Source organism: Dendropsophus ebraccatus, unplaced genomic scaffold, assembly GCF_027789765.1.
Source record: "Dendropsophus ebraccatus isolate aDenEbr1 unplaced genomic scaffold, aDenEbr1.pat pat_scaffold_1320_ctg1, whole genome shotgun sequence".
Lineage (NCBI taxonomy): Eukaryota > Metazoa > Chordata > Amphibia > Anura > Hylidae > Dendropsophus > Dendropsophus ebraccatus.
Window position 1 is genome coordinate 32585 of NW_027208740.1, and position 14708 is coordinate 47292.

General features: G+C 42.9%; 1 pseudogene; it reads right to left on the reverse strand.

Moving 5' to 3' along the window:
* Nucleotides 1-1074: 1074 nt before the first annotated feature.
* On the reverse strand, nucleotides 1075-13560 carry LOC138775088 (unconventional myosin-Vb-like; annotated as a pseudogene).
* Between the last annotated feature and the right edge of the window lie 1148 nt (nucleotides 13561-14708).

Genomic DNA, 14708 nt, shown 5'->3' on the forward strand with positions numbered 1-14708 from the left:
CCTACATAAAGAATATGTAAAATTTCAAACCATTTATTATTGACCCAATGCTTTGAAAATAAAATATAGTAGTAGTAACATTGCAAATAATCTTGCAAGAATCTCCCTCCTGGTCTGACTACACACTGGGTTTGTTTGCAGTCTGTAACCATGGAGACACAAAAGTTAGGACAGTTGTATAAAAAAAACAGCAGCAGAATCAGGCCATTTCCAAAGTTGCTTTACTCTCCACTTTGGACAATCCTTATTTGTTAGAAGAATCTCTTGACACTCTCAAAGTCTCTCACTGCTGGGACCCTCCATTGATCAGCTATTATCTGTGAGGGTAAGTGTCCACTTTCCCAGCAGCGCCACCACAGGTGAAACTAAATATTACACAATGTCCATTCAAGTCAAGGACAGGTCCTCCAGAGAAAGAGAGACTCTGTTCAAGAGAAGCGGATCCTGAACACAGGGCACTCTATATTAACCTACCTAATAGTGTATATAGACAACAGATGCAGTAGGAATACTTGCAGTCCTATGTAAAACCCAGATAACATGTTGTGACATTACCATGATGTGTGCCAAATGACAAACTCCTCTCTGCTACATCTCTATTGTATATGTACATATAATATATATAATTTAAGTCTACCTGTGTGTCACCGGAAATACTGTCCTGCATCCGATAAATAATATATTCATGATACAGCCTACACCGTAGAGTGGTACAAAAAGCAGACAACTGAGCTGTCTGCGTATATAGTCTCTGATTCTACATAAGACGCAGGTGCCAGAGTTTCCTTATAAAACAACAGCTACTTCTTTCACTCTATCATTCAGGAGAATCACAGCGCGATGTAAACATTTTTTACAGGATTTTTTTTTCTTTAAAAAAAACAAAAACAAAAAACAACAACAAAAAAACAATAAAATTTTCATTGCAAAAGGATAAAATAAAGTAAAATCAGCTTCTGCGGAGATTTAGGCTTCTTTTTCCCTTAGCATGTGGCATCTTGGTCCTCGAGATTTTACATATCTATATATTTATGTATTTTTCTTCGTATATAATTTTGTTAAAAAAAATGTCTCTTTCAGACTTTGTTGAGGAAGTTGAGGTTGAGGGAGTCGGGTATATAAACAGTGTCCAAAGTGATTAACGAAGGGTTAAAGGGGAATAACACAGGGAACATGTACTTGGAGTCTAGCAGCAGCTGCGGAGGGTCTTTTCGGTCCTGTAATTGAGCCTGGAAATAAACAAGAATTTTTTTTATAAATTATTAAAATATTATTACAATAGTTAAGATCCAGGATGCAACTTAAAAAGGAGAAGCGCTGCTGGTACGGCACCTGTGGCATCATGCAATACAACATTTATCCTCTAGTGGTCACTGCAGGCAAAATGAGCAATTTTCCCTGCTAAATTCAGCTGCTATTCCAGGGGAGTTGGGACAGGTAAGTATCCATAACTCGCATGTACCCCACACAGCTCTGTTAACCCCTATATGTACAATGCTCTGGAATCAGGGCGCTTTAGAAATATATAATAATAATGCACTGTGGCTTTATAAGAAGGGGCCACTTTAACTCTTTAAATTCTGCACTCACCTGAATACTCCTGATAAAGGCGACCGTCACGCGTTCCTCAAACTCATTCACCGGTGTGTACAAGTTCAGAATCTTTACTATCTGTTACAGGAAGAAAAAATAATATGAGAAATCACATCTAGACACCACATGGAGCCATTACTTGTTTGGTTTGTAGCTTCTTTTATGTTCCATAGAGATAAACTTCCACTGGTATTAAAGAATATGATTTTATTTTTGCTGTGATGCTGCAGCCATGTGTTATTCCTTCAATTAGGCTTCTCTGCCATTGTCTGTACATTATCAAGAGGAGGGAACGGGGGGGGGTACTCAGTGATTATGGGATTATGGGACCTATAACCATGTAAACTCATCGGTCTGCATAGGGCTTGTATACAAAAAGCAGTAGGATATATTTGGAGTTGTTTAGAATGTATATACAGAGCTTGTGCCAATTACAGGACAATTATCAGTCACAGACATTCTCCTGCGCATTGATTACAGGGATATATTAAGGTTCCTATTCACTGACAGCTAACAGAGATCTTGCAAACCAAACTGATTACAAATGTAGAATGCAGTGTGGTCACCAATGTCCATAACCCAGTGGCAGTAAGAGATCCCTCCCTCACCTGCTGGGTGGTAAGAGCATTGCACAGGGAGCATATGGCCTCCGCATCCTCCTGGGTTTTCTTCTTCAGTTGCAGGAGCTGTGCTGCCTGGATCAGCGGCTCCATGGTCTGTGCCGCTCCGCTGTTGTGCAGGTTCTTCCCCGAAGCCATTCCTCCAGCTGACTGATGTTATACCTGTGCCAGAAAACAAGTCATATCAACCACTGGTCAGACATTCAATATCCAGACGTTTAATATATTTTTAACTGTTAGGCGAATGTAAATGTATTCTCTATGGGGAGGGGTAAGTTCTGGCGCCATCTTATCCCTCAGAGAACAACAGGTTTGGGCAGTGAGAATCCATTGTTACTTTTCTCTCTACTGACATTATCTGTCGTGCAGGGAGTCGGGAGGCCTCCACATACCTTGGAAAGTTGTCTGAAACTAAAGAGATGCATAATCTCCTCTCCTGCCACATATTAACACCTAACAATATCTTAATATTGTATATTTCTTTACAGCGAGAGTCCTAAATGCACCAAAAAGACATTGGGTGGAGGTGGAGACCCCTGGTTGTGGCCATTGCTGTATGGAACTTCCCATAGGAGACACAGTTATGCCATTTATTCAAGTCCTCCCCCCATTTTTGTTATTCATTCAACTAAAACATTACGTTCATATTTAGATGCAATTTAGCTATTAGCCACCAGGTGGCAGTGTGTTATATATACAGTATGCATAGAAATAATAATATATTTCCAAAAGTTGTGCATAAATTTAATTTAACCTTACCTTTTAGAAATAATAATCATAATTATTTAACCGTAATGTGTGAATTGACTCTAAAGGTATGTTTACATGACAGATTTTTTTTAATGCAGAATAATAATGTTAAATCATATAATAAAAATTTGACAATATTTAATAAGTTGTGTGTTTCCCTTCATTTAGAAGATCTCTGCATATGTGTATATACAGAGGCTGAAATCCTCTATGTATATACAGGGGCTGAAATCCTGCAAAGGTCTATACAATCATCTGTAAGCTAAACCAGCAGGACTCCAGGTTGATAAGCTTTCTCTGTACTGATACACTGTAGTAAAGTATCCGGAGCTAGAGAGATATTTGCGCTCCAAATTTGTTTAAAGGGGTTATCCTGCATCCTCAGTTCCATTGAAGTTAATGGAGCTTATTTGCAAAGCACACATAAACTGTTTCTAGAAGAAAGTGGCCATGTTTTTGTAGCGCTGGATAACCCCTTTAACTAAGAAAGGATTGTCTAGATAGAATATGATCCTAGCTGTGATGTATTACATATTCTGGCATTCAGACCCTGGATATAAGACCATTCACAGGAAGCAAGCAGACATCTTGACACTGGTGATGAAATGAAACACAAAGTATATTAGAAAGTTGTAAAACTTTGGATACAATGATGATTCTTGATTTACATAAGCCTCTTTATAATGGGTGCCTATGGACAGATTATCCTAGAGAACATACAGGAGATTATAGAGAGATCTGTGTAGGGATTACAGTCTAGGTTTAGGCAGTGATCCTTACCTGAGCTGCATGCCAGTGCTCCAGGAGCAGACGTCCTTCCTCAGCAGCAGGTTGTTCAGGGCTACGGCATTGATCATGTAGAAGAGCTGTTTGAAGACTTGCTGTATGATCTCCGGGTCCAGACCGTGTTCACACATGATACTGTTGAATAAATTCAGCTGACGGATCACAGCTTCCAGGCTGTACGAGTTGTCGCCTCCATCCACATGCTGGACGACCTCTTCCGGTAACCTGTCGGCTTCACCCCTGACAGGCCCTGGATGCTCTCATTTTCCAACATGGCAGAAACTAAAGAGGGAAGAAGTAAGAGACTGAATGCAAACACAAGATTCTGCAACATTCACACATGTAAACGGTAATGTTTGATAGCAACATGGAGATTGGTACTGCCCAGTCACATGGCACTTGTCACTTCTCTCCCCTCCTTTGATCACTCCCCTATCACACTGCAGAGAATGCTGACTTCCATCATTGCTGATGCTGCTGTGATCACAGGACCTACCTATCTAGCTGCATAACCTCACCTATCATTGGCTGTAACAGGCCTTCAGCAATCTTTATGAGCTGCTGGTAGATCTGGATAGAGAGATCGCTGAGAACCTGGCGATATTCTGTGAGGTCAAAGTTGTGGAGGCAATGCTCGTTCTGCTTGGCAGAGTTGCTTGTCGTGAAACCCTGGAAAATGAGTAGAATAAACATTTTATACAATGGTGCGATGACCATGTTCTTATGTCTCAGGAGATGACAACGTCTACCACTATGCCATCACCAACTCTATGGGTCCCTGATGGGATGCTTACCTCGTCCCCGCTGTATTGCTTCAGACAGTGGAGGAGACGGCTGGAGTTTGACAACCAGAAAGACGTCATTTGGAAATCATCATTGTGTTTCTGTCATTAACAAAAAGTAATATCATATAAAATATACGCTGTTATAGGAACAAACTTTACATCTGGGTATTTCTCCTTCCATTGTAAATTAAAGGGGTCCCTACACAGTGTGACAATGTCCAATCCATTCTGACAGTATCAGACGGCTAAGGGCCCTATTACACAGAGCGATAATCGGACAAATGAGGCAATTATGGCTCCATGTCTTAGAAATAATAATCAGCCAATAACAAAAATCATCGACTGATCGTGTCTTTTGGTCCTGACCTTAAATCATCGGCCGGCAAATGCCCATCGCTACGTGTAACAGTGATGCACAATCGATGACTGACCATTGTGTAAAAAAACACCAAAAAACCCTGTATACATTACCCGTCCACCATCCCGGTTTTCTTCTGCCCTCTGCTCACTTCCCGGAGCTGCCGCTGTAGCTTCAGAGCCAGTGTCTGAACTGGCAGGCCACTCAGCCAATCACTGGCTGTGGCGGTCCCAGCCAGTGATTGGCTGAGCAGCTTGTCAGTTTAGTGACTGCTCTGAAGCTACAGTGTTGGCTCCGGGAAGTGAACAGAGGGCAGAAAACACCGGACGGTGGACGGGTAAAGTATACAGTTTATGGGCAAGGCTGCACGGACATTGCTAAAGCTATTTATATTAACAGCCCTTGCTAAACAATAATCGAGCTGTGTAATAGGCTCAGTACGCGATCTAGCAGATCAGTGCTCGCTTACAGGAGGCATTGGGCCGTCTAATACCACCATGTTAACAACAACACAAGAAGAATTACAAATCATACATCGCCATGAAGAGCGCTAAGAATTTATACTTATGACGGTACCTTTAACACTTTCTTAATGCCATTGATGGTGGAGGTGAGGAGGGAGTGAACCTTCTGGTCATCATTGATGTAATCTGCGTGTCTGATACACATAAAGAGGATGTATGCAGGCAGACACGGCACACTTGTAGATATCAACTGTGGCTTCAGATCTAAAGAAAAAAAAAAGATTTTTTTTCCCTGGCTCCTCTTTCAAGTAGTAGACAAAGGTGTAAGAACATCACCAAACAGCTCCCCATATCTCAGCTTCATAACCCGATCCCTAAGGTAATCTCTCTAAGTTGTTCCAGACCTAAAATGAGGTTCCTGATGAGTTGAGGCTCGTCCTCTCTGTAATACTCCAACATGCCCTGGAAATCCTTCTCGATACGTTGTACTGTCGCCTGTCTGGTCAGTTCGGACTGCCTCCTCTCCGGCTGAATGATGTCTACAGCTCCTATACAACATATATTTAAAAATATATATATCATACAGCTTGTAGGTTTCACAGATGGCTTGTTTAGATCCCGACTTGTTTAGATCCCAACCAATCACTAGAACAAGCCGTGAGTAGAGCATGCCAAGAGTACGAATGTAAGACTATGGGACTGTCCCAGTTGTGTGCATACAGGATCATGAGAGACGCGACCAGCATTTTGCCCCACTTCCTTTATATTCTAGAGATGAGGTGGAGTTTGAACACTCAGACTCTGACTGATCAAACTTTTCTTTCAAAAAGTGTTTTATTTTATTTTTTTGTTTGTTTTTTTAATTTAAAGTGACAGGTATAATTTAAATCTGCATTGGCTTTAGATGTTTGTGAGTCCTCTGTGTTGCTTAGGCGTCTCCATGGTAACAGACTACAAACAAGTCCTATGTGTAGTCTGATCCTGCAATTATATTCCCTCCCTTCTTGCATACAGTATCACTTGGTGGATAAGCAAGAAAAAGTGGAGTTGGCTGAAAGATCAGATTGATTTGTTAGCAATCTGTTAACATGGAAACACATGATCATGCATAGGCGCTGTGTACACAAAACATTAGAATGAAAAGTCTCCATTCACATTACCTTCGGATTCCTGAACCTTCTTTAGATAAAGCTTCAGTTGTTTTTTCAGTTTCTTCTCGTTCTTTTCTGACTTCTCCAGCAATTCCTTCAGGTCCTGAGGACAGATATAGAAAGTACTTATTCTGCCAAATGGACACAACGTCCAGACAGAACTGGCTGGAAAAGATACAAAGTCTGTGAATGATGTGATCAGCTGATGACTTAGCGTCTGCATGATGAATGTGCACCTTTGGAGCCAAAGCTGGTGCACCAACTATAGTAAACCTGAGCCCATGACGTACCAGATTCTCATTGGTGAGCCGTGTGATCTCCTGCTGTAGTCCCAGTTCCACCTGTGCCTCTGGGGATAACTGCATGGCGTGGAGTAGGACTTGCTGCTGTTTCTCGAGTTCCTCTTTCAGCTCCTCGATCTGATCGGTCAGTGCCTCCACCTCGTCGTCATGCTGCTGGCTCTGAGCCTGTAGTTGGGCCTCCAGGAGCCTGGGAGATGAAGAAACCACATCACTGATCACAACATATCATATGCATTAGGGTCTATGGAGAAAAATAGCAACTCGGCAGGAGGTAATGGGCCTGCAACTCTCTGGGCACAATAACAATATATTACGTGAAGTTATGTAATCATTTACTTTTATGGCATTAGAAGAGGACTATTGGAATGATAAAAGGAAAAACAGTAGGCGCAGTAAAGGAGAAGAAGGAAGGCACAGACAACCTGGCGACTTGCTTTAAGCCTTGATAAGCCAGGCCCAGCTCACCATCTTCATTCAGATACCCCCAGTCCTCAGTCTTTCTAGAGAGAAAGGACAGAGAAAAGGAAAAGAAAAAAAAGATTGCAGAGAAAGACATGAAAAGAAATAAAAAGATCAGAAGAAAAGCGAAAACTGTCAAGGCCCCTTCCATCAGAAACTGGCGGAAAACACTATCTATATATATATATATATATATATATATATATATATATATATATATATATATATATATATATATATATACGCACACACACACACACACATACATATATATATATATATATGTCACTTTAGTCACTAAGATATGGAATACAGTATGTGTGTGTGTATATATATATATATATATATATATATATATCCATCCCCGTAAAGAGCAATAGCTACTGGCACTACTCCCGGAGGAGTCACCAACAGCGGAGATGCCGTATGTGGCCTATCAAATACACACACACACACATATATATATGGGATCTGATGTTAGCAGCGCTTTACCTATTTGTCTCGCAGACACCATGGTATGCCTCAATGGCATCATCTTGGTCCATCTCTTTGTTGCTGTTAGCCAGTTGGCTTCTGAATCCTGCATCAAACAAGATACGCCAAGACTTCAATTTAAAAAAGTAATGAAAAAAAAACCCTTAAAGGTCGTCATCTCAAAGTTTTACATCGCACATGGGTGCGAGGCCTGCCGTGATCATGAGCTTTAGCCCCCTGCAGTATGTGGCAACGTGGGATAGGGAACCTTGGCTTTCCAGCTGTTGCAAAAACTACAACTGCCATTGTGCCTGGACAGCCAAAGCTTTACACTGGCTGTCCAGGCAAGATGGGAGTTGTAGTTTTGCAACAGCTGGAGAAGCCAAGATTCCCTACCCCAGCCATAGACTATAATGAAGCAAATTACATGGATCAGGAGACCAGCCAGGGAATGAAGAACGCTGCTGCATGCTTCACCAGGCTATAACTTACAATGACAGCAGGTCTCAAATCTTTCAAACATACCTGGATAATGTGAAAATTCTGTAGAGATTACAATTACCCTTTAAAAATAAATTTGAGAATTTCTGCAAACAAGCTAAAAAGTCGCACTTTAGCCTCTCCCGCATACAAACTCATTACATACCGCGTTCTTTGTTAGAATCTTTTGCTGTGCAGAGTTCACGATCTGCGTCCTGAGGATGAGAACCTCTTCCTTCCGCACCTCCAGCTCCTCGTGGGCGGACTTCAGCTGGTTGAGGAGGAGGGCGTAACCATTGGACTCTTCGTTGGAGTCGGTGTCGCCTGCGGAATCGGCAATGGCTTTTCTTAATTCGTTCAACTCGTTCTTCAGCTTCTTGTTTCAGACTCCAGTTCTTGCCTCTGTAACAATGATAAGATGTAAGTCACAAGACATTTCTATGTATAAGGAAATAAATTACGGCAAGGAGCCCAAATTTGTATAGCACCCCCCTCCTGAAGAACATCGCCACCCACAGTGAAGAGGTAAAGTCTGTTTAAATGAATAATTGATATATTCAGTATCTGCTCCATTACCTTCAGGTTGTTGTAGGCGATGTCTGTGTCACGGTCTGTGTCATTCACTGTCTCAATGACCTGGATACACAGAAGATATCATTACACTTGGCTGCATAATACATAAGACACGCAGCAGACAATGTGCAGCTGTGCGGCCCCTTCATCCCTATTATAAGAAATCTCAGTATATGGCTTTCTGCTGTTTCACACAAGAACAACATGGGTTCATTTTTGCACTAGTATTACAATATTAGGCTATGCTCACACAACGTAAAAGACAGCCCGTTCCGTGACCCAGCCAGGTCACGGAACGGCCGGTCTCTGAAAAGATCATCCAGGCCGGTACTACAGTACCGTCCGGATGGTCTTTAGGGCTGCAGAGTTCTGATGCGGGCGCATCCGTGCACGCCCGCATCAGAACTCCCCACTGCCCACTATGGAGCTCCATAGTGTGCACTGACAGGGTTTTCTGCGGCCGTTATTCACCGAATAGCGGCCGGAGAAACTGACATGTCAGTTTTCTAAGGCTCCGCGAGGGATCACGGCCGGAGCGTATACTATGTGCATACGCTCCGGCCGGGATCCCATAGAAGGCAAGGCAACGTATGTTTTCGCACAAAGTACTGCCGTTGTTGCCGATTGCAACAATGGCCGTACGTTTACGAAAAAATATGTTGTGTGAACATAGCCTAATAGTAAACTCCAATCCGATTATGGGTCTCATGTCCAAAAATGAAGATTCATCAGACCTACAATGAGGCCATAATATGGACGCAAAGATTGGTTTGTATTAAAGTAGTGTGAACTGGCTTTACTTGTAATAAAGAACTGCAATTCTACCCCTGTTCCCTGCTATGTACCCACATATACTGTTTCCTAGCTAAGGACGATGTGGTAATATACTGGATTGGCATGATTTTGAACATGCTGCCATTGGACAACAGGAGCTGAAGTAGGGGTAAGTGGTAAAAACATTAAGAAAATTTCCAGAATCCAGCATTACCTGAGCCTTCTTATTCTCTTGTTGTTCTTTCTTGTCCAGTTGGTTCTGCAGTTTCTTCCTCTCCAGCTCCAGTTCCCGCACCCTCTTCTGGAGCTTCAGGAACAGAGTCATGTCCATCGCAGCCTTCTCCAGCCCAGCTTCCTGCAAGGAGTTCACCAAGCACAGGGTCATCAGGGTCAATGACAAGACAGAGAGGTAGGGTGTACCGGATAGACTTGTATGGTATGACAAACATAAAATACAATACATCTTCATCTGAACATGATCAAGCTCTTACCTCCACCTCCATAATGGTGTCCTCCGTGTCCCCAATTTCAGAGGTGGATATAGAGGGGTAGTTGGAATCAGATTCCAGGCTGCTTTGGTTAGACGGGTTTCTGCGATTGTCCCGGTGTCTGCTACAATGTAAGTATGAAAATGAAATAAGTCAAAGTGTCACTCAGTGATAACGCCTGTCCAATATGGATGGACACAGCATTTATTAAAACAATTATATCTCCTAAATAGTGATATAGAGCTCCAAATCCTTTACAAAGACATAGCACGCCGACTGCTGAGAGTGACGATTGGGGAGCTTAAAGAAACTCTGTCAGTAGGTTTATACTTCCCTATCTGAGGGTACCATAAACTAGTGACAGAGAAGCTGAACAGAATGATAAAGAATAACATGGACAATAAATAGCCCTCTCCATTATGTGCATGAGCCCAGTAGTCCTTGATATTCATGAGAAGCAGAAAACTGCCTACAAGCTGCTGATTGGCAGTTATCTATCCATGCTGTGTATCGTCAGTCAACTGTCAATCAACAGTTGGAGGGTGTGAGGAATTGTGTGGCAGCAATCCTATTCTCCTGCATATTAGGAGAACGGCTGAATAAAATTAAGTAAGTAATACACTGATCTGATCACTAGTTAATGCTGCCCTCATTTAAGGCATCATACACCTAGTGACAGATTCCCTTTAAGGCCCTCATATACAATAAAAAAGTTGTCACACCTGTGTATGGAGAGAAAATGTCAGAGGAGAGAAGGATTTTCTTTTGCTGCTGCAGCCTGGATGGGGATCACTAGACATTTGGGTTACCTCCTTTGTGATAAGTTACCTTACAGGAAAAATTAAAACGTTCCTGCTCTGAATAAATCATGCTGGAAGACAACCCTAGACAGAGAGAAGTCCTCCTTCTACTAACCATGTGATGAATAGAGACGCTGGTATTCATCATGTTAGAGGAACATGTATTACATGTTTACCCCCCTTCAATAGCTGCTGGAACAAGCCAATGGTCAGCCCACTGCCAAGGCAGCTATCTGGGGTAGACCTCCACCAGTCTCCTCACTTTGGCATCCCCAGAGTCCATCACTGGTTATGCATTGTGAAAGAGCGCTCTAACCTTGATGAGGGTGACCTCCTCCCGCAGGTTGTCATATCTCTGCTCCAGCCGGGTGTATTCCTTCACTAGGTTCTGGTAGCGAGATCTCTCTTCTTCCAGATCCTTCTGGAGATCTTGATTTTCTTTGAGCGCAGTCTGGGTCAGCTCATCTTAAAAGGTAGAAAAATCTGATTTACAGACACTGCTAGATAGTGGGATCATATTTGAGACGTTGGATATTTCAGGGTAATGGGCGCTAAGTCCCAGTATATCCAGGTTTGAGAAGATAAAATCACTAATAAAAACTTATTTAGCTGATGATTCTGCTTCCCAAGCAGGCCACAGGGGGTAGGGGGTCCCAGAATTCAACTAATAGCTATTGGGGGTATATGCCCAGACTTTACCATAATGCTGGACCTGATTGCTGTGTACAAAGGTTAGGCAAACCTATGGGGGGAGGGAGGGGGGTTCTTCTTTGACAACCACCTATGTCAATTAAAACCTCCAACCACATGTAGTTGACATCTCTATGCTCCATTCTAACAACGAATAAAATAAGAAGTTGGACATGACATTTCTCTTTTCCTCCATAGGAAAATAAGGGAAAACTTTATAAAACTTTTTGCACCTCTAAAGGTTGTCGCTTTTACTTTAAAGTGACACTGTCACCCCCTTATTGCATTATGACTTCTCTACACAGGTGTTAAGGGTAAATTTAGCAGTTTTCATACCTTATTTTTTTTATATCATACGTCATGGTGCTTGGAGCAAAAAGTGATCATTTATCAACTGCAGATTGTACTAAGTGGGCAACAGCACCACAGTTGGCCTCGCCCTTCACGGCAACAGCACCACAGTTGGCCCCGCCCACAGCATCACAGTTGTCTCCGCCCCTCTGTGACATCATCGGTGCATAGGCCCTGCCCCCTTGCCGCCCATTGGAACAGGCTGGCCTAAAGGTCTAGGTCCCACCCCCTCTAGGTCAGCCCATACCAATGGGCGTCGAGGGGGCAGGGCCTATGTGCAGATGATGTCACGGAGGGGTGGGGTCAATGGAGCCGCTGTGGGTGGGGCTAAGTGGCGCTGTTGCCATGAAGCCCCACCCACTTAGCATAATCTGGAGTTAATAAAAGATGACTTTTACTGGAACAAGCAACATGACATATGATATAAAATAAGGTATGAAAACTGCTAAATTTACCATTTACACCTGTGTAGAGAAGTCATAATGCAAAAAGGGGGGGGGGGGACAGTGTCACTTTAAGTCTCCGCCTGACTGCTGGTCTAGGAGAAACTATTATACTAAAGAGGATCGGCTTCCTCCTAACTATGTGAGAGGGGGAAACAAACCCCCTAAACTTGATACCTTCAGAGCTGAGGAGGATTATTTTGTTCAGTTCTTCTTTATCTTCTTTTAACTGAGTGTTCTCCACTTCTAGCTCAGAGATTCTCTGGGGGAAAAACAAAGAAGAGTCACTATACAAGTCCGTGACCTGACTGGCAATGTACAACAATGCACAACCCGCTATATAGTTTAGTCCCTGAAAAAATTCTGTTTTCAGGACCAACATTCTACATGAAAACCCTTAGCATTTTTACACTTAGGGACCTTATCCATGTCCATACACCTTAATTATTGCAAGAGAGGAGTATCCCAGCACGTGTCTCATCTCATGACAGCTAGAACCCTGATCTAACCACCAAGACTGGAGAAACCTCTAACATGGTAGTTCAACCCCTTAGTCACATCATGACCTTGGCATCTAAGTGGTTTCTTTAGGATTGGTTATCCTATCTGCACACCACTAACATGATCACTGGGGGCCTATGGGTTTTCAAGGCAGCCTAGGGCACAGTACTCTCTGCTGCCACCTCTGTCCATGTCAGGAACTGTCCAGAGCAGCAGAGGTTTTCTATGGGGATTTGCTACTGCTCTGGACAGTTCCTGACATGGACAGAGGTGGCAGCAGAGAGGACTGTGTCAGACTGGAAAGAATACTCCACTTCCTGTAGAACATACAGCAGCTGATAAGTACTGGATTTAAGATTTTTGAATAGAAGTAAATTACAAATCTATATAACTTTCTGAAACCAGCATTTCCCATGTTTCTGCTATATATCATGGTGTGATATTTGTGGCCCCTGATAGTATAGTCAGCCATGGATGCTCACCTGTTGCAGCTGCTGCTTCTCATTCGCATACAGGTCCTCCACGATTTTCCTCTCATCTTTGCTCTTGGCGAGTTCTGCTCTGAGTGCCTCGATCTCCTCCTGTAAGCTGCTCAGCTGGTTCTCGTCCTGCTGGTTCTGCCGCTGGCGCTCCAGCTCTTTCTGCAGCTTCTCCACTTCTGTTACGTGCGCCGTCGTTACTGCAGTGAGTTGTTCTTTAGGTCTTTTTGCTCTTTGTTCTGCACAAAACAGACAGGAGGCAATAGACACAAGACTATATACTGTGACATGCAATGCTTTCTGTGCCTCCCATCACCGATAAGCCGGGATCACACCTTTGTGCACACGTTTTGGCTCTCATGGACATTGGCTCATATCGGCCATGTCTTCTGCAACTGATAAATAACAATGGAGAAGAGTATATAAGATGGCGTCCACCCCCAGAACAGAGTAGTGGCCATCTCCAGCAGCATCTTACTCACTTTACCCTCATTCCCATGCCTCACTAGTAATATATTTGGTGCCTCTCCACACAGACATCTGTAGAAAGTCAGGGATTGGCTAAAGAGGTCACATGACAGCATCAAGGTGGGGACAAGAGAATAGAGTGTGGAGGGACCAGGAAAATGACAGGAAGGGGTCAGTAAGGTGAGTACTAGCATTTAAATTTTTTTATTTTGGTTATATTTCTGCCATCAAACTTTCTGTGGCATTGGTCTTCACGTGCCATAGACATTACATAGAATTTGCATAACTTGTCAAGATGGGATTACCCCTTTAAGGAATGGTGTGCCATCAGAATACCTTATCCCCTACCTACAGGACAGGGGGGAATCATCTGATCACAGGGGTGTTTGATTTCTGGGAATGAGGATTCTCCAGAAGGATGAGGGGAAAACCCTTTGTAGAGACTCTGTCAGTAAGTTTATAGTGTCCTATCTCAGGGTGGCATAAAACTGGTGACAGAGAAGCTGAACAGAATGATGTATCAACTTACATTGTTCCAAAGATATCCTCCTGAATAACATGGACAATAAGTATTCCTCTCCATTATGTGCGTGTGCTCAGTAGTCCTGGATATTCATGAGCAACAGAAAACACAGCCCACCAGCTACTGATTGGCAGTTATCTATCTATGCTGTATATGGGCAGTCACTCAGCAGCTGGAGGGCGGGGGGAGGGGTGTGGCAAGAATCCTATTCTCCTGCATATTAGGAGAACGACCGATCTGTTCAGCAGTTCTGTCACTAGTTTATGCTGCCCTCATTTAAGGCACATCACATGCCTTGTTGACAACATTGTTAGAATAATTGTGACCCAATATGACTGAGTAGAGGGAAAAGTTTTAAAAAAAAAAATCACCCAGTGCTCCTTTTTTTGCTTTCTG